The sequence below is a fragment of the Acanthochromis polyacanthus genome, chromosome 6, assembly GCF_021347895.1.
Source record: "Acanthochromis polyacanthus isolate Apoly-LR-REF ecotype Palm Island chromosome 6, KAUST_Apoly_ChrSc, whole genome shotgun sequence".
Taxonomy (NCBI): Eukaryota; Metazoa; Chordata; class Actinopteri; family Pomacentridae; genus Acanthochromis; species Acanthochromis polyacanthus.
The window spans coordinates 39424674-39448051 of NC_067118.1; positions in this window are offsets into that span (position 1 = coordinate 39424674).

A 23378-nucleotide genomic window follows, 5' to 3' on the forward strand; every position below is an offset into this window, starting at 1 on the left:
CTCAAGGTTACAGCTTTCATGAATGAATTCAGTGGTAAACTATATTTTTAACGTTGTGTTGCTGCAGAATTGTATTTTTTGTGGATGCTTTACATGAGATGTATGATTTTCTTGTGGTCATATGTGCTCTGCAGATACTTTCCTTAAGAGTACCCAGAATTTCCAAGTTTGTTCTTTAACTTAACTGATCTTTTTATGTATATAAACGAGTATAAGATCTAATTTTTAAGAAGCCTCTATATAAAGACAAGGAAAAGACATTTTTGTGGTCACGTTCCTGAGATCGACCACAAGGTGGCACATCTCAGCCGAAAGGAAAGAGTAAAACCTGCATTAAAGCATAGTTATTACAAGAATGGAATGGAGTAAATGCAAAATGATATTTATTTATTTATTTTTCACTTAAGGATGTAATCAGCATATAACTACAGTGTTTTTAACCATGCATTTGACTATAAATTAAGAACAGAAGTAAAACTTAAAAAGTATGAGATCATTACAAAAAGAAATGTGTACTCTTGATGCTTTGTTTCTACCAAAAGTCCCCACCAAAAGAAAGTCTTTTAAATGTCAAATATGTCTACATACATGTTATTTATATGAATGTGTCAAATAAAACATGGACACACTCATATATGCTCTGTATGTCAGTAAGTATTACAACTGTCTGCATAAATACACTAAAAACTGTTGCTGTAAGTCAGAAAAGAAGACCATTTGCATGCTGCTTTCAGATTTTGGTGCGGTGCATGAATATTGTTTACAATTTCATTTCAATTAGTCTTTCTTTGTACATTTTCTTGTACTGCAGCAAAGTCTTTTCAGATCTATTACCTGCATCAATACCTTAATTCAATTTCATAACAAGCTACAGAAGTTTAAAATAAAACCTAGAAACATGTCAGATATGTTAGTTTGGACGATGTTGAAACTTAAATGATACATCTAGAAAATTTTCATGTGATTAAATTGGCTTCAGAAAAGGACAGCATGCACATGAGTATTTATCTCATATATACTGTTAATTAACAGCTGGGCTAGGTTGATACTGTCAGACAGTGAGGAACAAGATGATTTAAATGGCATCAAAGCTACTTAAATGGAAACAAAATTTAAAAGACTGTTAAGGCACTGAACTTGTCTGAAGTTGCTGCAAAATAGATGATACACAATAACTAGTGGATTGGAGTAAGAAACTGTGATGACTATATGATTAGTAGTTACTAGGCAGCAGTATTCACAAATGCTACTAAATACACTAATAGATATTTTAAAAACGAGTAAAAAGTCACATTTGAAGCGGTTAAAATCAGTGCAAAACACAGATAATGCAGCAGTGGCCAGTAAATCTTCATGATTCTGCAACTGAATTCAAGCTTCTAACAGATTTCCGTGTTAAGTCCGTGAGCCTGGAGCAACAAAAGGAGCATTACAAGTTCTAAGGAGGCGAGGATGTCATAGTAATCTTAAAACTGATGACAAAGTCTGTGATCCTCTCCTGGCCCGCAGTGTATTGCAACAGACCAAATGTAATAAAACTTTGCTAAGCCCTGCATCAATCCAGTCTATAGTGGAGTATCAGTCATTGTTCAGTGGCTCATGTCCCCCCATGGGTGAGCTCTGCTGAGGCATGCCGGACACTTGTTTACCCAGGATCCTGAGTCTCAAGGGCCAGCTGTGTGTGCTTGGGTTCACATCGCCTTTATTTGCTTTCGGATCGGCCCAAATGAAGCAGATCTAATTCTACAGAAGTCCGCACAGATTACACAACTGCTCCCTGCAGCAGTGGAGTTAATGGGATTTTGGTTTATTAATTCTGTATAGGTGGAGTAGCACCTGTTGAACCTGATCTGAAGTCAGAACAAGTCTGACAACTATTTCAAACCCTATCCATCAATAATTCCGCCCCTCTTCACTCCTTGCATTTCAAAGATCCGGACTCAGACAACAAAGAAAGCAAGAATTCCTCTTCAGCTGAAAGAAACTTTTTGTGCAACTCCGTCATTAGAGCATCATTAAAGCCGACGCCGACAACATCGGCCTGAGGAATGCAGAGATCACAAGCTGCCGTTTTTTAATAGACGATCAAAATTCGCCAGACAAGAGCCAAAAGCACTTGCTTTCTGACTTAGCTTTATGAGGCAGAGGTCTGCAGGAGGAGATGTCGGGGGAGATGAAAGTGGCCAAACGGAGGGAGAAGCTGTGTTTGCAGATTTAGCAGAGTTCAGGCTGTTGTCCGGATTCGCTGAATGCTCAGCAGCTCCCTTTGACTGCTGCCTGCTTAATTTGTTGTTGTACAATGAGTCCGTGCACTTCTCCAAATCCATGCACAGAATGCACAAGGAGAGTCAATTATATCTGTATTAGCTGGTGTTGCCTGGACAATCCCTTTATACACACTCCCCAATCAAGTGCTGGTAGATGTGTTTACCTCAATGAAGGCCCGACACCGAGCAGCTACAAGGCCTGGTGAGGCGGCCTTGGCTTTGTTTCAGATGCTGCAGATATTTGAGTAACAAAACAGGATCCTGCTACAACTGTGGAAATGTTACTTTAGTTTACACACTAAACAAAACTATAAAGGGAGTGTGTAACTGCTGTTTTCGCACGTAGAAACTTCAAAATCTGTGTTAGAGTCGGCTACATTTAGCCAAAATGTTATTTCAGCTCATCAGTCGAGGAAATTCTGGACTGTTGAGGTAATCCACATCCTTGTCAGATGAGGCTTTAAAGGACAATGATCAGACAGTGTGACCAGCACACAAATCCTCCTTTGACCAGTGATTATAAAAGTCCACCTTCAAATGCAGCTTTATTCAGAGGACACGATGCCAAACATGACAAGAAAAAAACAAGACGCTGGTTTGTCAGATGGGGCCAAAGCCAGGCACTTCAATGCCCACAACTCCACTATTTATCCTCTTAAGAAACAGTTTCAGACAGCATGTTATGACTGACAATCTGACACACGATGTTTTAGATGTCTGACAAGTGATCCTGTTGTCTAAAATGTCCACCAACTTCACCGAACCCTTCAGAGTAGAAGCATCGACAACCTCAGCATCTCCGTGCATCGCAGACGTGCGACCCGTTACTGACTTGTGATTTCTGGTCTGTGACTCCCCTCTAGATCTGCCCATTATTATTTCCAGTTTTAGATTAGATTCCACTTGAGTGTCTGTTTACAGAGAACTAATCCAACAAAATGCAGCTGAACACCAAAACAGATGTGCAAAAGAAGCAGCGCCATGTAAAATGTTCAAGTGAAATAGCTGTAAGAGCTGAATTGACGCCCTAATATAAAAAGTACATGCAAGTATGCAGGGTACATGAATATCCAAGATGTATGAGAAGTGAACAGATAAATAGAATAATAATGGCAGTTTTACTTTGTTGATTCATGACATCCTTTCTGTTGCAGAGATGCGTATGTTGGAGCAACAAACACTTATTCCCCTGTGTTCAACAAGAATGGAGAGAATTTAATACAATATTAGATGTGTTTAGATCTTTTTTCGTATGATACAAAGTACTTCTACACAAGTATAAATCTGAGGTAAGACGAAACAAAACTACAACTCTTTTGCCAGATATTGCTCAGAAAACAAAATTGCATAACAAATGCAGCGTTTAGTCAGAAAGTGATAAGATGTAAGTACGACACATGACTAAAAACAAAAATAAGGTTCCAAGGTAATAAGGTATTTGTGTATTTTGAATTTTTACTCCTTTATACTTCTTCTTCTCTGCTAAATATTGTGCCTTTTACTGGTTTACCGCTCTACTTACTCATTGTTTTAAGGATTAAGAGTGCAGATGTGGATCAGGCTTCGTGCTGCCTCGGTGCATCTTGTTTCAAGCCTGCAGCGTTCATCCAAGCTGCTTCTGAGTGTTCCATACAACTGACTTCCTGTATTCGTGCACATATTAAGCCTGAGCATTTTTATAATTCACATCTTCCTCCCTGCTGTCTCCTTTTCCTGCGCTGTTTTGTCGCAACTTTATTAAATTTAATTATTATTTCATGTTCAATATAGTGTTAAACATTTAATTTCCTACCATTAGGAACTAATTATTATTTAAAAATCTACAATTTTGCTGGTGAGTCAATGAATAATTCATTAATTTTGTCATTAATCTAAAACTAATTCAGGGATTAGGCCATGAATGCTCATCATGTGTAAGTTTTTATTTAGAGAACTCCCCAGAGGTCAAATAAAAACCCAAATTTTCAGAGAACATGCATAAAACATGAGCTCAGTGTCCTCAGTGGCAGCTATAGTAATCCGACTTTTTCTGCATTAAACACTTCACTAATTTTGCCTCTGGGTCAGTATTTAATTGTGGGACTTTTTGTATCATAGTTGACATTTTTTGCTGTTTTCAGGCCTAAAACCAACATGGCTGCCTAAAACCAAACACCACATGGCATTTTTACAGAAAGATTCTTCTAAAATATTATATACACAATTGAGTAAAATTGAAATTGAGTTATTTCTAAAGATAATAGTAAACCTGTTGGCTGCTTTATATTAAATAACTCAGAAAGCCTTGGAGTCTGGCCAGTCTTTTCTTCAGGAGGAAATGACATCATGTGGAGCAGGTCATGTGATCTGGAATTAACACACTTCCTGGAGAGGTGTTTTTGTGACGGGGAACTTAGTTGAAAGCGATTTCTAGGACACAGATACGACTTGTTATTTTCCATGTAAAATGTGATATATTGCCAAAGAAATTTCTGTCCTGATTATCTCAACTTAACAAAAATAACAAAAACAAAACTTTTTATGAATCAGCTCATTGTATTATTGTTTATCTAATTAGAAGGTGGTTGTTATTAAATTGGGATGGTTATTTAGTTGACATTTTAGTGATATCCAGTCATTTTTATTAATAAGTGATTGTTTCCATAATAAATAATTATGGAATTTATAAAGACATGATCATAATGAACATTAAAAAGCATTAGTTTTATACGTTTCATTAAAATGCATGCAAGATATATATATCCCTTGGACTTCATAAGTCCTTCAATTACATATTGACCTTTATATTATTTTAACTAAGCAGTGCTATAATGTAGGACTTAAACTAATTATGCTGCGTGTTTTCAGTGTGGTTTTACAATTATTACTTAAACAAAGCACCAGCTGTGACGCAAAGTGCATCCAGATACGTGATGACGATCAGGACACAGTCATTTAAAGTTCTGTTTCCACATCAGAGGTGACAGCAGGACTTCAAAGCTCCCGTCAGCAGCAGTTAGAGCTGCGAGGTTTCTGAAACAAGCAAAGCCAGAATGCCAACAGCAGCAGATCTAAGCTCCTGAGTGAAAGGACACCTGCAGCTGCCGCATTCACAACACACTCTGAGCAGGGGGATTTGCACAACGCCAAAAACAAGGGGCTGGTGCTTCATTATAGAGTGTGATTAAGCTAAATATTAAAGAATTAAGGTTAAAAATATGTGCTCCTTTTGGCACACAATCTAAAGGGACTTTTTCTGCTGCCAAGATACTCCATGTGCATTGTTGCTGGGGATTTCCTAAATCTGGGAGTGGCCAGATGTATTAAAAACATTCTTTTTTACACCCATCAATTGTGCTGGCATTAAAACAGCTATTTTCCTGCTCAATTATTCCGTGTTTGATGTATTACCAGGACTGCAGGGTGCTTTTTAAGAAGTCACAATCTGAATAAATTACTATGAATTTGGAAATATTTCTCATGGCATTACAGGGATGGGTGCATTCAGTGAAAGGCTTCAAAAGCTGCGTGTTTGCACCACAAACGTGAGGGAAAGTGGTATTTTTTTCACGGACTTTCATTTTATTCTTCCTTAATCTCATTACTTCCTTAGCTGTTTTCATACCTGCAAGGGGAAAAAAAAACCCTGAGATCAATTATATTTGCCTCACTTTTCAAGCGGCTTGTTGTCGTTTTGCCATCTGCAGACCAGCATGTCCAGTACAATGTGGTGCATTCACTGAGCCTCTGTGGCTTTCTGAACAGAGAGAGACCCTTTTCTCTTGCTTCTCGCCCCAATTCAGGGCTTTCTTCTCCCTTTTAAGTGGGCTGTTGATGAGGTTAGTCTAATCAGATTAAGTCAACTCACATTGGTCTCTGCAGTTTGTTTTCCTTCCAAAGGCGTCCTGACATGTCCTATACTTTTTCTTTATCCTCCTCTTTGCACTTTTCATCCAGGCTTCCACCCAAAAAAAAGGCTTTCAGCAGAGGTCCCAATGGACTCCTTTATAAACAGCAGTTCCCCAATGATATAGGTTATTTAGAATGGGTCACTAGGCTGCAATACATGGGAAAGGCCTTTAAAGTTGTGCAGTGACGCATTTGGACATTTCCACTGGTGTCTGTGTGAATGCCAGAGATTAGGTAAACACAAAGCACTAAATCGAATTTTAGAAATTGCTGGAACCTTTAATTTGATTCCTAAATAAATGTTTGAGAGATGTTTTGTAAACTACAAGGCTAATGCAATCTGCACTTTTATCTAGTTGCCTGGGCGAGAGTCCTGTTTTCATGGCCAACTTGTTAAGTAGTTTTTAAGTGAAATAAACAAGATTGTAGCGTTTACATTTCCCACGACGTGACCGTTTTACTTATTTCATTATTTTTTTCCTTCTGAAGAAAGTCCAGATGCTGTTACATTTTTACTGCTAATTGAAGTGATAGAGCACTGAATGCACCTTTTCTTTTCTTGGTGAAACATGTTTTATTAGTAAAATGGAGAAAATATGCAATTAAGATATGCTAAAGTACCTAGATTTGCTTCCTGAGAGATTGTTTTGGTTATTTTGGAATGAAAAGATGTAGTCATATAATTATAATGCTCATTTTGATTATCAAAAGCCATGATGTTTAATTAAAAAACAACTTTGTCTTCAACACAGATACATAGTTATTAATTCCTTATTAATCATGTACTCTTTGATATAATTCACTTTAAATCATTCAGTTTCGATCATGAAAAGTGATTGGAGGGAATCAGTAAAGCAGGCAAGAGTTTAGAAAACTCTCGATGCTGCAGCGAAATCATTTCTGTTCCCTCAAATTTGTTCTGATCGATTTGCACAGACACCCGGTTAAGAATATACCCCCCACCTGTATCGGTAAAATCTCTGAAGTCGTCTTCAGCCGAGTGCCGTAACTTGATTCCCCCACTAATAACAGGCTGACAAAGACAATGAGCACAATGAGTACAGAGGAGGTCTTTTCAGATGACTTCAGAGCCCCCCCTTAGAAAAGACACGGCGGCCCACTGACTGAATGGGGGGAGCCGTAGCACCATTTCAAGCTAATGGATCTGAGAGACTGTCCACATAATTACATTACAGCATTTCAGCAGGCCTTTGAGCCCCACACTTGCAGCTTGGGCACACCACAGCACTTTCATTCATAGCTGCACAGTGGAATGTGCTATGACAGATATGGGCCTTTTGGGCACTCGGGAACAAGGTTGCGCTCCATGGGACTGGCAACCCCCTCATCCCTCTGCATGCAGGCTCTTGGATTTAAAACAGAGGGTGGGTAGGGAAAGACAAAGGATCAAACGTGCAGGGCAAAGAAAATTTAAAAAAATCGACTTAGTGTCAAAGAAATGTTGCCTGAGTGCAACAATGTGCACATTCTCCTGTTAGCCTTGATTTGTCCTGTTGGTTATTCTTACTGGCTTGTTTTGCACGCGACAGACAGCAGATTTTGAACCTTCTGATGTCAGATAGTTTTAGCCATCCTCATTTATGGGCAAAAAATATTGTTTCCTTGGCTGAAAAAAATCTAAAAATTCAGCAAAAAATTCCCCAAATTTCTGAAAGTTTGCAAAACCTTCAGGAAGAAAATTCCAATAATTCCTTAAAAGTTTTATTGAAAAAAAAACCCCAAATGTGGCAAGAAAATTCCTGTAAATATTTTTTAAAAAATGAGTAAAAATCTTCAAAAAAATCCTAAAAATAAAGTGAATTACATATAGATCAGTGAAATTTCTAATATTTTCTTTAAAAACATTCACACAAAAAAAATCAACCAAAATTTGCAGGATTTTGGTTGATTTTTTATGAATGTTCTTAAAGAAACACTATTAACATTTCTTTTTTTCCACCAAAAAATGTTCAAAGATTTCCCAAAAATGTTGAAAATGTGGACATCAGAAGTTTTACTGTGAAAATATATGTTTTTTCACGCATTTTCAAACTTTAAAACGGGTCAATTTTGACTCACAGGACGACACGAGGGTTAATAAAGACAAAGGATGCCAAAAAATGGACAGCTCTGTTTCTCTGTTTCTAATATGCCATGAAAATTAGAGCTGTGCTGCAACTTTCTGAGCCAAAACTACATCTATAAAACCTTTTAAAACAAATGCCCTCATCAAAATTCCTTTTCCTTTATGCTAAATGTCAGTGTAATTGCAAACAACCAAAAAGCACACAGAAAAATTAGGTAGAAAATCTGCTTTTTTCTCCCTTTTGGCTCAAATTGAGCTTGTGTCTAATCCATTCCAGCCAAACCAAACACATCTAAAAGGAGGACAGGATTTTTCACAGGCTGTGTCTGAATGCGGCTGAATAAGTCAAACAGACAAACAATGTGGAAAAAAAGGAGCGTTTGTTGCTGCATTAACATACTGACTCTTCAGCCAGTTTCGATTTACAAAGAGCCCTTCCAAAACTTCACAGGCCAAATTAATTCAAATTTAGACTGATGTTTTCTTAATTTGTGGCCAACCAAAAGCGTAATTTCCACACAAAAGTCAGTCATTCTCAGGCCCACGGACCAAGTGGAAAATTTCTCAAACTAATATAACACAAAGCACCAATTTTGAGATTTTCCTCCTGATTATATACCATATTAAAAGGCGCCATTGATCTTTTTGTTCACTTTTGTTGGTTGAAGAAATCCTTGGCTTTCTGGTTTATCTTCCCCAAAAAAATGACTGCTTTTATGGAGGAGCGAAATCAATGCAAATTAATCCTTTATTCATTTCGCTGTGAATAATTCAAGCCTTTGCACTTTTGTTCGGGGCCCGTGAGCTAAACAAAATCATAAGAAAGGTGGAGAATGTGGACGTTTATTGGCCGGTGGAAAAGAGAGATGACCCTGCTCGCGGGTGACAAAGACTCCTTTATGGCGTTGGTGTGAACCCATGAAACAGACGTTTTCCACTCTGACTGACCAGCACCACGGGAGATCCAACACGTGCAGAAATGGAGCCCCAGTAAAACCAACTCTTTTTTTACACACATAAAGGAGGTTCGAGAACCAAAAAAAAAAAGCCGCAATCTTTGCCCATTCTTGATTCTGAGGGACGACCAGTGGCTGACAGATTTATTACAGACTTTTTATTATCAGATAGGGAATATTTCAAAAATGAGGTATTATTAAACAGTTTTATGCCATTATGCCTGGATTATTGAAACCTTAAAGTTTCTTTACAGTTCTCTGGGAGTCCTACTGTTAAGTATGTTTGGAAAATAAGATCTATTTGGGCTGCGGCGTTAGAAAGAGGTGAGAATAGAAGTCTTCTTTAGTCAGCTCTTATCTTCTTGGGGCGACCAGAGATGAGTGAAATGACTCCTTTTTTTGGGGGGGGACGCAATTTGTTTGACTCATTTCACCCAAAATATGGATTCTTTCACTGACTCAGTGGTTCAGTACAGACTGAGGCATTTAGTCCTGAACAAGAGGTGATATATCTGAGTCTCTTGTTCATCCTTTCACTCAAGAACTCGATCATTGCTTCACCTTTGGCGTCTCTAAACAGACAGGTCAATTATCAAGGCCAGTGTTTTATCAGAATCAGTAAATTATTGGCTAATCATTGACGAATTAAAGCTCTACTTCAGGTCTGATCAGCCTCTTCTCTCTGTCTGTCATCACTCTGTGGTCTGAAATGTTTCTCAAGCAGCAAAATACTGAAGAGGAAACAAGATGTTGTCATGAACAGGAACATTAGCTCCTCTCACAGCGGCTAAGGCTACGCTAACCTGAAACACAGTCTGGAAAACAATAATTGATAATGTTTTAAGCTCTAGATAGTAGACACCAGAAGTGACAGAACAGTGGAAGATTAGAACGTCTTGATTTAATCACTACTATTTCTATTTTACTTATTCAGTTACAGTCACTCTTATCCCTTTAAAGGGCACTCATTGAAATCCTTTGCAATTCAAAACTTCAACCCTCAAATGTCTTTGGAGGACAGAAGACTTCTTTACTTTTGTGACATTTTTCAAAATTCAATGAAGTTACCGTATGTGGTTCCTTGCCCGTTAGCGGTTTAGCAAAAAACACTCCAAGAAATCTACATATCATCACTTAGCACAGCTACTCAACTGTAAAATTTGTGAATTTCGTCAGCTAGCCATGGTTAGTTTTGACGTTTCAGCTGCAAATATGGAAGAGGACCGAGCCATAAGTCCGTCTTGAAGAAAGAGAAAGAGAAGAAAAGAGAAAGTTTGATTGGTTCCAGGCCTCTGCTGATTGGTCAGATGCCGTGATGTAACGTAGAGTGATCTTCGCTGATTGGCTGAGTTACACATTGCTGAACATATATGGAAAAATTATGGACACAAAGTGCCAAAATTACATACAAAGTGCAGTTGTATGTAAACATATGTAGGTTCACTCAGTAAATACAAGGTGCTTAAGGTGGAAATAAGGCGCATAAGGTAGTTGGTAGAATGGAGAAGATAATTCAACAGTGAGTAAACCAACAGTGAGAAGATTAAATTAAACTGAGAATCATAATGAAGATAAAAAAAATCTTTTTTTTTTTAAACTTTTAATAAGAATGTATGCAAGATATATCCCATGGACTTCAAAAGCCCCTCAATGATATATTGACCTGGCTAATTAGAAAAAAACCACTTTTCCTCATGGATGCTGAGTTCACCACAGGTTGAGCTCCGATCCTCGACTTGATCCTTCACTTAGTCTGAACTCAGCACATTCCTGCACCAGGCCAGAGGTCAAACGAAGAACGCAGACTACCAGGACTACCAGGACAAGTTAATGGAAGTTTTAGTTTTCATGTTGAGACTTAAACAGTAAAGGAAGCTCTTGTATATGTCGGTCTTTGTTAAAGTCATCTGATTGTATCGCCGGCCGGCTGAAGTCTTACTGCATTTCCATGTTTGTGGTCACCTCCAACATCAGCCCGGCATCAAAGCCGCCTCTAAACCCCAAACGCTGCCACCCTTCCTCTGCCCTGTGATGTGGAGATTCACACACTCCACAGCGCGTACCCTCCCTTCAACTTTTATTTTGGCCCAAACACTGCGGAGGAGACGATTTGTGTCTTTGAAAACACTCATATCAATCACATCAAAAGCCCAGGAAACAAAAGTGGAGGCTGGCAGCATCAGACAAACACTCCCATTAGTCACTGCGAGTCTGTTGTATCGCGTCGCGGACGAGGGAGGGCTTGTTTACTCTGGAATATCTCACACTGTAAAGGCAAAGAGAACCTACCGCCTGGCCCATTCACGCAGCACGCAAACAAGCGGAGTAGTGTGTGGTCAATTACAATAAACACAGATCAAAGAGCACAAAATGGACTTCTGTTTCATAATGCACCATGTGGCACCACCTTTTTCCTCGCAAAGGCCCTCACACTCAATCTTCCCACACTCATATACAAACTCACCATTAATAAGGTCTGAAAAGTGTGATTTTCAGCCCTCGCTCTTGTGTTCCTCGTCCTTGTCCCATCCCCAGCCCCCTGCCTGGTGCTGACCCAGTCAGCGGACCCCCTCTGCCCCCTCTGCGGCCCCCCTCCAACCCTGGGAAGAAGAGGCCCACGCCGGAGCGAGGACCGGGGCTCATTAGCAGCGCCCACCTGGAGGCTGGCTGGGGGCAACAGGGGAGCCGAGGGGGCCGAGGCCTTGATCTGCTGGCTGTGAGCGGCGTTGTGGCCCACAGCGGGGCCGGGGCCGCTGCAGCACAGTTTACAGATAGTCCAACAGTCCTGAGCTGATCCACTCTAATCTGTTTAATTGTTCCCTCTGCTAAGGCACACCTCTGTCTGTCGTCCCACCAGGATCCCCGCTTTTTATCACTTCCCTGGTATAAAAGCCTGACAGACAGCTTATAATCGTTTGTACTGATATCACCACAAACAGTCTGGAAAACAATTATGGAAACGAGCATCTTTTGCGGACGATGTGTTTGAAGTCTGATGCAAATTCAACGTCTCATCAGCCGCTGAGCTCTTAAATTCAGACTGTTAAATCCCAGCCCTGTTTGTTTTGTGTGACTGTTGACTCTGTCGGTTAGTTGTTGGTATTTTTGGTGGGGGGTGATGCTGAGGTATGCTGCTGTGTCGGACTGCGATACTCTGATGGTCTGGACCCCTGTGGTCAGCCGTCCCTGGTCTGAGGAGACACAAAGAGATTCCTCTGAGAGAACAGCAAGTCTTCCGAGTCGTGCGTCTCCAGCCGAGCAGACTGCATCCTGGGATTCATGCGGCTGTTTGACGACACAGTAGCTAAACAACGGCCTGGTCAGTGGAATTTAATATAGAGGACTGTGCAAAGGTTTCAGGCAATAAAAGTGAAGTGAGAATGAGTTCAAAAGTGACAAATTTATCTGCAGCAACGCCTCCCTGATGAATAAGAATCTACGAATGAGTTATCTTAGACTTCACTGTTTCTTGTACATTATGCAGTCAGATATTCAAATGAGGTCACGTAAAGTTGTTTCATATTGGATGAGCCGGTTATGCTGTGATTATCATCAACTAACCTGTGTTAGTTGTCAAAGTCAGATAAACCTGCCAGCAGGCTTTCAAGTCATTTTATAGTCTAAAAATGGTCAAAATTAGACAATTCATCAGAACCAGAAGTTGAGAAAACTAAGAATCCTAAAATTTTCTGCTTTCTGTCTGTCTGTGCATTGATTTATCATTCATGACATGCAGTTGCTTTGGAAAAAATAACCAAAATAAAGCCTTAAATTGTAAATTTCATCAAAAACAATGTGTTGCACATGCCCTATTTGATAAAAAAATAAATAAATAAACTCACTCTTTCCAGATTTAGTAAAAAACCTAAAATTGTGGGCTCCTCAGAACAACTGATAAGCCACAAAACACTCAGCTGTGACGAACAGACATACCAAAAATTTTGATTTTAGGTAAATTGGGATGAACTGCAGGCAGTGTTCATATAAAGCAGACAGTAGACAAGTACGGAAACAAACGAGAACTGTCAGCAGTAAAATATCTTTACTATGTAAAGCCTCCCTGTTTTAGAAAACCTGTGGGACTTGGGGGAGTAAAATTGTACATCTTTAATCTAGATTTTAAAATTTGTTTGTAAAAGAAGTACTCAAAGGAATTGGGGTTTCTAGTTTTTTACTGATTTATGTCATTTTAAAACTGCTACACTGCATGGAAGACATGCTTACTTTAAGCCATGGTTGTGCTGTTTCCACAGAGGTGCAGGATTTTATATTATAGAGGAAAAATTACCCCTCAGTGGTTAAAAAAAACACCAAGAAACTGCTTGTGGTTCAGAGGGTTAAACTGAAATAGAAAACAAATCCCAAAAAAATTGAAGAAGTAACCTCTAATGTCCAATCAGCTAATGCAAAGGAAAACCTCTTTACAATGACTGTATTTTTTAAATCATACTAATTAGTGGGTCTACAGATTTATATTGGGAAAGTCTATTTTTCTACATCAAGCCATAATTAGTGCTAGACAGTCAATCAGTTGTCATAAGCTGTTTATTTACTCATTCTTCTCCCCCCCCGACCAAACAAACAGCATGGTCTCAACATGATTACATTCTCAACCTATAATTAAGAACACAGGGAGCACTTTGTTCACTGATGTGGTGTTTTCAACTGTCGGAACTAGTCAAAACAAAAAATCTCCTCATGAATCAGACAAAATAAAGTTTGAGAAGTTAATTTTAGTTTCTGAGAACACCTCCATCCAAACGCCAGGGGCAGGAACCTTTTGTCTTTATTTTACCGTGTAATGAACAGTTCTGTTTAGCAGATATGCCTTAAAGGATGGTGTTTGTTTTGCATTTATTCGCTCAGTCAAATGAATTAGTGTTGAATGAAACAGTTTTATTCAGTTAGTGAAATCAGCAGCTGTGGCCCCCGGGCTCTTTAAATCCTTCAGATCCATACTTCTGAACACACACCGTATCAGGCTACACATTAAATCCACTTCATTTAAACCCACATCCACCATCTACTTTTGAAAATGAATGCAAGACTTCTCGTCCTGGGCTACAGTGAGTGTCTGTCAGATCAAAGAGGAAGACTCTGGGTGGCCGGTGATGAATATGAACAATGGATTGGTCATGATGACTAGTAAATCTCAGTCACAAACCGCCACATCAAGGACAATTAGCATCAGCTTGACTCTCCAGGCTCACCCCTTAAGCAGGATGAAAAAAAGAAGGTGACCTGCTGACTGAGCACATTCCACCTGCAGCCTGCAGTTCAAAGAGCTCCCATGATGCCCATCGGCCTCTGTGTCTCGCTGCTCGGCTGCCGTCCAGCTCCCACCTGCCCCGGGGGCGACGCTCAGCCAGATCCACACCGCGGGTGACCCCCTGCTCCATCAACAGCACATGAAACCACTGTGACCGCTACCTGCCAGCTCAGTGCCTCAGGTGATGTTTGAATGGGCTTCACTTCAGAGCTGACCACACCTCTTTCTTCCTCCCCCCTTCAGAGAGCGGGCAGCATATGGCCGGCTCACATGAATTCCCCTGCTGTTTCCCAAGGAGCTCAGAAGCCTTCGGGGTGATCGGAACTTCACGCTCCTCTTTACTAGATTAAGTCTAATAATCTCTCAGTAACGAGACTTTAAATCCAGAGCGGTAAAGCACTGGGCCCCGGGGTTCACCAACACACACTGCATGGTCTGTTGCTGCCTTTAACACTTTATTTTATGGCTGCAAGTAAGAGTTAATGTCCCTCATCAACTTTCCCCCCTCAAACACGAGCAAGGACGAGGATTCACTGACGGAAGGCAGAGATTTCTCCAATGCAAATGGAACTAGAATCTGTGAGGAATGTTGGAAATCTTTGCGAGTCAGATGACCACAACTCTCATGACAGATCTGTGCATATATGTGGGATTAAAAGAGAATTCCTGTATAGTGCAGCTTCTAATGCTACTAACAAGATTGCGCTCATCAAATTAAAAATCATACCTGTGTAAACTGCTGCAACAGTTCAGCCAGATTATGTAAAAACGTTGTTTTAGGTATGAGAGAACGCAGTCCCACCCGAATGTTCCAATATTACTAGTCCTTTGATGCACAAAACAACTGCAGAATGACAAAGTCAAAGACGAACCACAAAGTCCATCTGTTAGCTGAGCAAACAGGGCTTTTGTTAGAACCTGTCAGATCATCCAACGGCTCATATTTCTTTACTTAAACAGACTTCTCTTTGGTGATGTCACCTTGTTCTCAGATATCAATGCCGTCATCTCATTAAACACAAGGCTTTTAGCCATAGGGACTCAAATGTGCTGGTCTGTTGGTTGGTCTGTTTAATACTTTTAGTCCAGAATAAAACATTTTAACTGGAACTACTAAGATCACATTTTGTTCAGAAATGCTGCTCTTTGGTCCCCAAAGAATGACTTCTTTGGTGATGTATATAAATACAGCAAATTAAAAGAAAATAACCATCTAATGAAAATATAGCAGTTTTCTAGCTTTAGTTTTACATGAGATTATGTGTATTTTGGCGCTTTTCAGTGTAAAACAATTATCTATGATATAGATAAATATGTTACTGTGTGAGGTTGAGATTCTTAGTTTTGAGAAAAATATCTTTACTATTGACTGGATGACTTGTGCTAACTTTGGAGATCTAATTTTTTTATCTTCCACTTCCTTTTTAATTTGCCAAATAAATCAGTGCTAAATCAATGATAGCCTCAACTGTATTTTGTGCTCAGTGATGATTAAAACATGTCTGTAAGCTACTATGATACATTATATCAGTATACATGGGTCTATATATAGTTGAGAGACTTTTGAAGTCCATGGGATATAACTTGCAAACATTTTTATTAAAAATTTAAAAAAAAAGTTCATTAAGATTATATCTTTACAAATTCCATCATTATTTATTATGGAAACAATCATTTATTAATAAAAAATGACTGGATATCAATGTCAACTAAATAACTGTCCCAATTTAATAACAACCACCTTCTAATTAGCTAAACAATATAAAATGATCTTATTCAGAAATAGTTTTGATTGTGTTCTTTTTATGAAGTTGAGATAATTATGAAAGATATTTCTTTTTTGGTAATATATCAAATTTTATATGGAAGATAACAAATTGTATCTGTGTCCTAGAAATCACTTTCAGCTAAATTCCCCATCACAAAAACACCTCTCAAGGAAGTGTGTTAATTCCAGATCACATGACCTGCTCCACATGATGTCATTTCCTCCTGAAGAAAAGACTGGCCAGACTCCAAGGCTTTCTGACTTATTTAATATAAAGTAGTCAACAGGTTTACTGCAATATCTTTATAAATTACTTTCAATTTCAATTTTACTCAATTGTATACGTATATAATATTTAGAAGAATCTTTCTGTAAAAATACCATGTGGTGTTTGGTTATATGTTGATTTTAGGCCTGAAAACAGGAAAAATGTCAACTATAATACAAAAAGTTCCACAGTTATATATTGACCCACCTGCTAAAAATCAGCATGCTGACATTGTTCCTGTGAGCATGTTAGCACTCCAAGATCAGCTTTTTGTTCAAACAAACCTGTAACTGCAGGATAAGTACAAGCTACAGTGGAGAAAATCTTGCGTTTGCACTGTTCAACTTTTTGTTTGTTTTCATATTGCTTGCAAAACGTTACACTTTCACTATAGAAAGTAGGGTTTAAAAAGGAAAACATAAAGTACTCTCACTACTCTGATGAAACCAGTAACTTCACAGATTTTTACATAATCTGCTTTCTGTGACAAAGAGTGTTATAAAGGACAAAAGAAATGTTTTATTTTCATGGAAACTGTTGTTAAAAGGCAGGAACATGGCACCACTGCGAAAGTTATCAATCAAAACCTCATACTGGAAGAAGGACCAGAAAGCTCCTGGTTACCTCCTTGAGAATTACTGTTGAGCTCATATTGAAGCTCAGACTCCCACTGAACTGCTGATTAGACGGATGCCTTCGCTGTGCTACAGGACGGAGCGTCAGGCCGCCAGAGACTCGCTTCATTCATTCACTGTAATTCATGCTGGACTCTGACACAGCCCAGGAAGCTGCAGAATCTCTCGTCTACTTATTTAATTTGGACTGAACCAGCGGAGGCAGGAAGGAACCCCAGCGATGAAAGATATTAGACTGTGAGGGACGGTCTTGAATAGGAAAACCAGCCAGAAAACAAACCGCATTATTGGATCAACATGTGCTGTCCAGTCAGTAAATATGAATATATCTCCATAACAACACATTTCTACTGAAAGCAGAAAATATGTGATCTGTTTAGAGCTGCTTCATTGGTTTTCAACTGTTTTGGTCTCTTAAAAAATAAACTACATTTAGGTATGACCCCTTGTCGTTACAGTGCTGATTTATACTGAGAGATATGTGCTCAATTTTAAAGTCATCAATCTTTGGACTCCACGAGGCTCCCCTGCAGTATGATGAATGATCTGGTGCAATCATGTTGGTGTAAAAATGCATTTTTGCTTTAGGGACATTCAAACAGGGCTGCCCAGTGGAGCAGTGGTTCACACTTTCGTCTTGCTGCAAGAAGATCCCCGGTTCAAATCCCGGGGTGGGCCTGGGATCTTTCTACATGGAGTTTGCATGCTCTCCCTGTGCATGCGTGGGTTTTCTCCGGGTACTCTGGCTTCCTCCCACAGTCCAAAAATATGCTGAGGTTAATTGGTTACTCTAAATTGCCCGTAGGTGCGATTGCGAGAGTTATTGTTCGTCTGTATATGTAGCCCTGTGACAGACTGGTGACCTGTCCAGGGTGTCCCCTGCCTTCGCCCGAGTCAGCTGGGATAGACTCCAGCACCCCCCATGACCCTAGTGGGGATAAAGCGGTGTATAGAGAATGGATGGATGGATGGACATTCAAACAACCAAAAATGTGGATAAATTTGACTGTTATTGTCATCCAATCAATGAATAACTGTGGCTAAAAGTCATAAATGAACGTTTACAATGCATCGTGACATTAAAAATGCCTCAGACGTGAGGACCAGAGTCTGCCTCTCATCTTTGCTGTTACCGTTCTGTTATAAGACTTCAGATGCTGGTTGCATCACTGCTTCTGTCTCTGCATCGGGGTAAAAACAAGCATGTTTCCAAAACCCAGCACTTATTTAGCGCTGACAAAGTTGAAAAAACAAAAAAACAAAAAAAATGGGGGGTTGGCAAATCTTCTGCAACTTGATGGCAACACCTTTGACCAATCGCACTTGAAGCACTTTTGCACTTACTACAGGTTTTTCCTTATGTCTGAATTCTTGCTTGTGTTGTACGTTGCTTTGGACAAAAGCGTCTACTAAATGAAATTGTAGAATTGTAGAATTGTTTTGGTTGCATTTTGGAAATCGCTCTGAAGACAAAAGCATTCCAGTGTGGAGACAACTGCTGCCTCCTCACCGGGAAGACTGACCAAAACAAGGTTTCTCTGCTTGACGGTGTCTCTTCCGACCTTATGCCAGACAGCCGACTGGAAATGCCAGGAATGCTAGACTGCTGCTCGATAGGAGACCATGTTCCTCTTATTGGCTACTGGTGGGCAGAGCCGGGGGGACAATGTCCGAGATGAGTTCTCACACAATAGGAACAAGACATTTATGACTCTTCGGCCGGGGAAAAAATGAAAGGTTCACACTCAGGACACTCGGGGCTCTTGTCCTCCCACTGACACACTGGGAGAGATGCTGCCTTCGCTGACACCCCTCACATTTTTAGACTGTGTCTGCAGGGCTGAAGAAAAGGTCTCCCCTGAACCCAACCAGGCTGTCCCATTTGGGGTGATTTAAACAGCCTGTTATTACATTTCTCAGCCATTGTCTCTATTGGTATCCGGGTCTTATGATGCTTTTAATTATTACTTTCAGCAGTGCTCATTACACAGGAGCCAGAGGAATTCTGGCTTGGCATTTTGCTGGCATGTAAAAATGAGTGGTGATAACCCAGGCAACCAAAACCAGAAATTCAGCGTTACTTGCCAGTCAGACAAATTTGGCCACACATTCTTGGCATAAAATGCTCCTCTGACCCACAGGGGTTCGGCTTGTGTCTTCATTTGCACAGCTGACTCCTTCTTGGACGTCCCTTCGTTCTGCCTCTAGTCATGCTGCTATAGGCCTAGGCTGCTGGGGGACTTTTCTTGACGCACTGAGCCCTTCTCTATCTACCTTTACATTTAATATGTATACCGTTATTGCAGTACATTCACTCTGTTTCCCCCTGTGCTATTTCTCCGAGTGTCCCTGGTCCCAGAGCTGGATGCTTCAGATCTGCGGTTGATGTTCCACCAGCTGGTCCAGTCTCCATCATGTCCACTGTGGGATGCTGCTGCTGACCTTCCTCCAGCCCTCTGCTTCCAACTCCCTTTTTCCACCAGTCAACTCTGCATCGCCTTCACTATACTGTTATGCTAACTTACATACTGTTTGAATTTTACTGCTAGCTATATATGGAGTATGTTTAATGTCAGAGCCGTACATCATAAGAGTAAATTATGAGTCAGTTTTCAATGTTAGCTTATACTTTGTCTGTGTCACATATCCTGTCATGCATGTATCCAAATGTGTGTTGTGTTTTCCTTGCTTTCCCACCCCTCCCTCTTCTCCCATCCCTCCCCCTTGCCCTCTTCTGTCCTTCTCAACCCGCCCGGCCAGCAGGCAGATGGGTCCCCCCTATATAGAGCCGGGTTCTGCTCGAGGTTTCTTCCCTGTTAAAAGGGTGTTTTTCCTTGCCACTGTCGCCTTTGGGCTTGCTCTGGGGGTCAGGCATTTGGGTTCTGTAAAGCGTCTTGAGACGAGTTGACTGTAATTGACGCTATATAAATAAAATTGAATTGAATTGAATTGAACTCTTTGACTTTTGGGACTCCATAAAGAATAACAAAGATACAAATCAGTATGAAATAGCAAAAAAGTACAAACACTTACTGGGGACACTTTTAAATCTATATATTACTGTTTTCATCTGTTTGTTACTGCTAAAATCAAATTCCTTGTATGTGAAGACCTACTTCACAATAAAACCTCTGTGACTCTGATTTTGATTAGACTAATCCAACATGAATTACTTATCTGAATGAGTCACAAGGATCAGAGAAACTACGAATGTGAAACATATTTTTAGTAAAATCGCTTATCTTATTCAACATTTGCCAAATTGAGGACAACTTCTCAGACTAAATGTTCCATAATTTAGAATCAGAAAGCCTTTACTGTCATTGTACGGCACAAACACACAACAAATTCAGGAGACACACAGCGGAATTTGGAGTTTTTAAGAAATTACCAATAAAGTATGGAATTTAAAAGCACAGAAAAAAGTGAAGAACGATCAATATCAGAAAATCTATTGATAACTTGTAATCGATATGCTATATTAGTCTGTTGTATATAGTTTACTTGTGTAGTTTTTCTCATTTCAACTCCAAAAATCGTTTTTTTAGTTATTTATTGAAAGTTTCTCATACAAAACTTCATTCTACAAATACTGCTACTATTAATAAGAGTAATACATGAAAAGAAAAAACAGTAACTGCAGTAGATCAGTGGTCAATAAAGAAAAAATGAACAGATGTTCTATTTTACCCTTTGCTACATGCATGTTTCAGATCACACTCGGCTTTCAGGAAAAAAACAAATCGAGTGTAAGAAAGTGTCAAATATATTGAGAATTAAGCATCAAATGTAACATAACAAGCTAAAGAATAAGTATGACAGAGTACATCTTGTGTTTCCAAAGCTAGAAATGACCTTTAACTTTCAGTTAGTGGATAACTCCCATTATTTACTTTCAGAGGGATCATTTGGTAGGTTTCATTTAGCCTGCAGGTCTGTGATGGATCAAACTCTGTCATGCCAGTTTATAGCCTTCAGACCTGGAGCGCCACCTACTGGTGTTGCATCATAAAAGCAACTATAAATTCTGGTGTCAGTCAACAGAAGCGTTTGATTTTAGATGATCTTTATAAGAAGTTTTACTTAATTTAGTGCTTTAGCTTTCGGGAAAATATAAATTTCAACAATGTGCATCCAGAAGTGTTGCTACTTTTCAGTGCAGAAGAAGGATTTGTAACGCTGCACCAAATGATTAAAGCATTTACACATTTTTCCTGCCAATTAGAAGCACATCTCTTTTCACGAGTGTCCCATTTCCTCACTGATATCTATTGTATTCTTCAGCTGGCCCACTGCTATTTGAAGTCCACACCAAGACCTTCACCAGTTAGACCCACCTTCTACTTTGAGGTTTACTTACTCCAAGACGAGCGAGAAAACAGAGTCTTTTAACAAGCGGGCCCCATTCTCTTGTTCGCATGGGGAAGTTTACCCACATCTGTCTCAGCACCTAACCCCTGGAAGAGAGGGGGTCAGTGCCAAGGCCAGAGGTCACCACTTGTCCCATTGTGAGCTAGAACCAACATAAACCCCAATCGAATACTGCGGTCAGCGGGAAACAGTGCCCGGTTGGTTTTTAGGGCCACGGATGTGTGAACTGAACAGGAGTTGTGCTTTGAGGCGGTTTTGCTGCACGGAAGCGTTTGAAAGGGACCCTTCAGGTTTCTTAATTAAGCAAAGAACAAATAGTTGTCCTGCTTTGTCGCTTCCTTTCTGTGTCGTCAATGGCACGGGCACAAATAGAAAATAAAGCTGAGAATTTGCAGGTGTGCACGGATGCATGTGAAGTTACTGGAAGGAGCTGCGCCATTCAAAAAAAAAGAGGAGAAGTTTATGTGGCACTCAAGGGGGAGGTCTGTGTGAGAACAGATCTAGTTAGGAGCGTCACAACAGATCTGACAAAACAGGCCGGCCGGGTCACGCCGGGCTTGCTGCACCGACCCGGCAGCATTCAACGGAAAGATAAAAAAACAGCAGTCTCACTCGCTTCCCCTGATAAACCCTCTTTCTCCTCCTCGCCTTCTTTCACTCTTATCAGCAAGCCACCATCCATAATTGACCTGATTCCCAGATTTCTGTTCCTCTGACCACCCTTGCCGAAGCATAAAAGTGGGCAGCATAGGTGGCAGAAGACTGGCCGGTTGAAGGAGGAAAAAAAAAAGAGAACGTTAAAGAAAGTATTCTTCTAACGTCTTGAAAGAAAAAGGAAAATCAGCATAATGACCGTGCTCCCCTACCACACATTCACTCTCTCACGCACACATACACACACTCCTCCTCCTCCTCCCACACCCATCCACATCCAAAATCTTGATTAACCTCCTCTCCCACTCCCTCTTTCCCACCCACTCACATTCACACTTACACATAGACACAAAGTGCCTCGGAGGCCCCCTGACAGATGGGGAGAGAGGGGTTTCAGGGGGTTCCTCTGAACAAATGGCACCCTGGTTTAGTGTGGTGTTGTCAGGGTTTGAATTGATCCCTGAGACTACAGAGGCTTCTCTCTGCCAGCGTGTCACAATGGCAACAAGTGTGTGGAGCTGGGAGCAAGCTTGTACAGGCATGGGACCCATACCTCATGAATGATAGCTTAGCAAATGGCCCTCCTTTCACTGGCTTTCATTGTAGGGCCATCTCTCGTTCTCTTTCATAGCCTACTCAAAAAACTTGCCCAGCTTTGTTAGTTTTATTGGGTTTGATTGGTTTGGGATTCTGAAACGTGTTGGTTTTTGTCTGATTTTGTATGTGTGAACTCTGGAGTGGGGTGGAGGAGTGCGTGTTGGCGGTGTTTGATTGGGGAGGGCGGCTTGCATTTTTGTACATTTTTGCTTGTTAAATTGATGGGCGCTGTGGTCTCACGGTATGGTCGGCGGAATGATGTAAAGCTATCTGTCACCGGCCAGAGCTGCTGAATGTCATTCAGTTTTATATGAATGGCACTTCCTGGGAGGTCGGGATGTGTTTTTTTCCCACTCAAGGAGATAAACACCGTGTGTGATTTTCACAGAGCTCTATAAAAATCATCCGGCAATGAGACTTTCACGCAAGATGGTCAAGAATTCCTGAACACCTTTGTACTTGACAGAAAAGCAAAAAATAAACAAATAAAAATTCCTATTACTGCCCATACTGCCTATAGACACCAAGGTCCTATTATCACACTTGAATGTGTTTTATGGCACTTATCCAGGTTGTTTTGACTAGATCCTTCGTTGTGTTGTATCTTCTCTCAGATGTA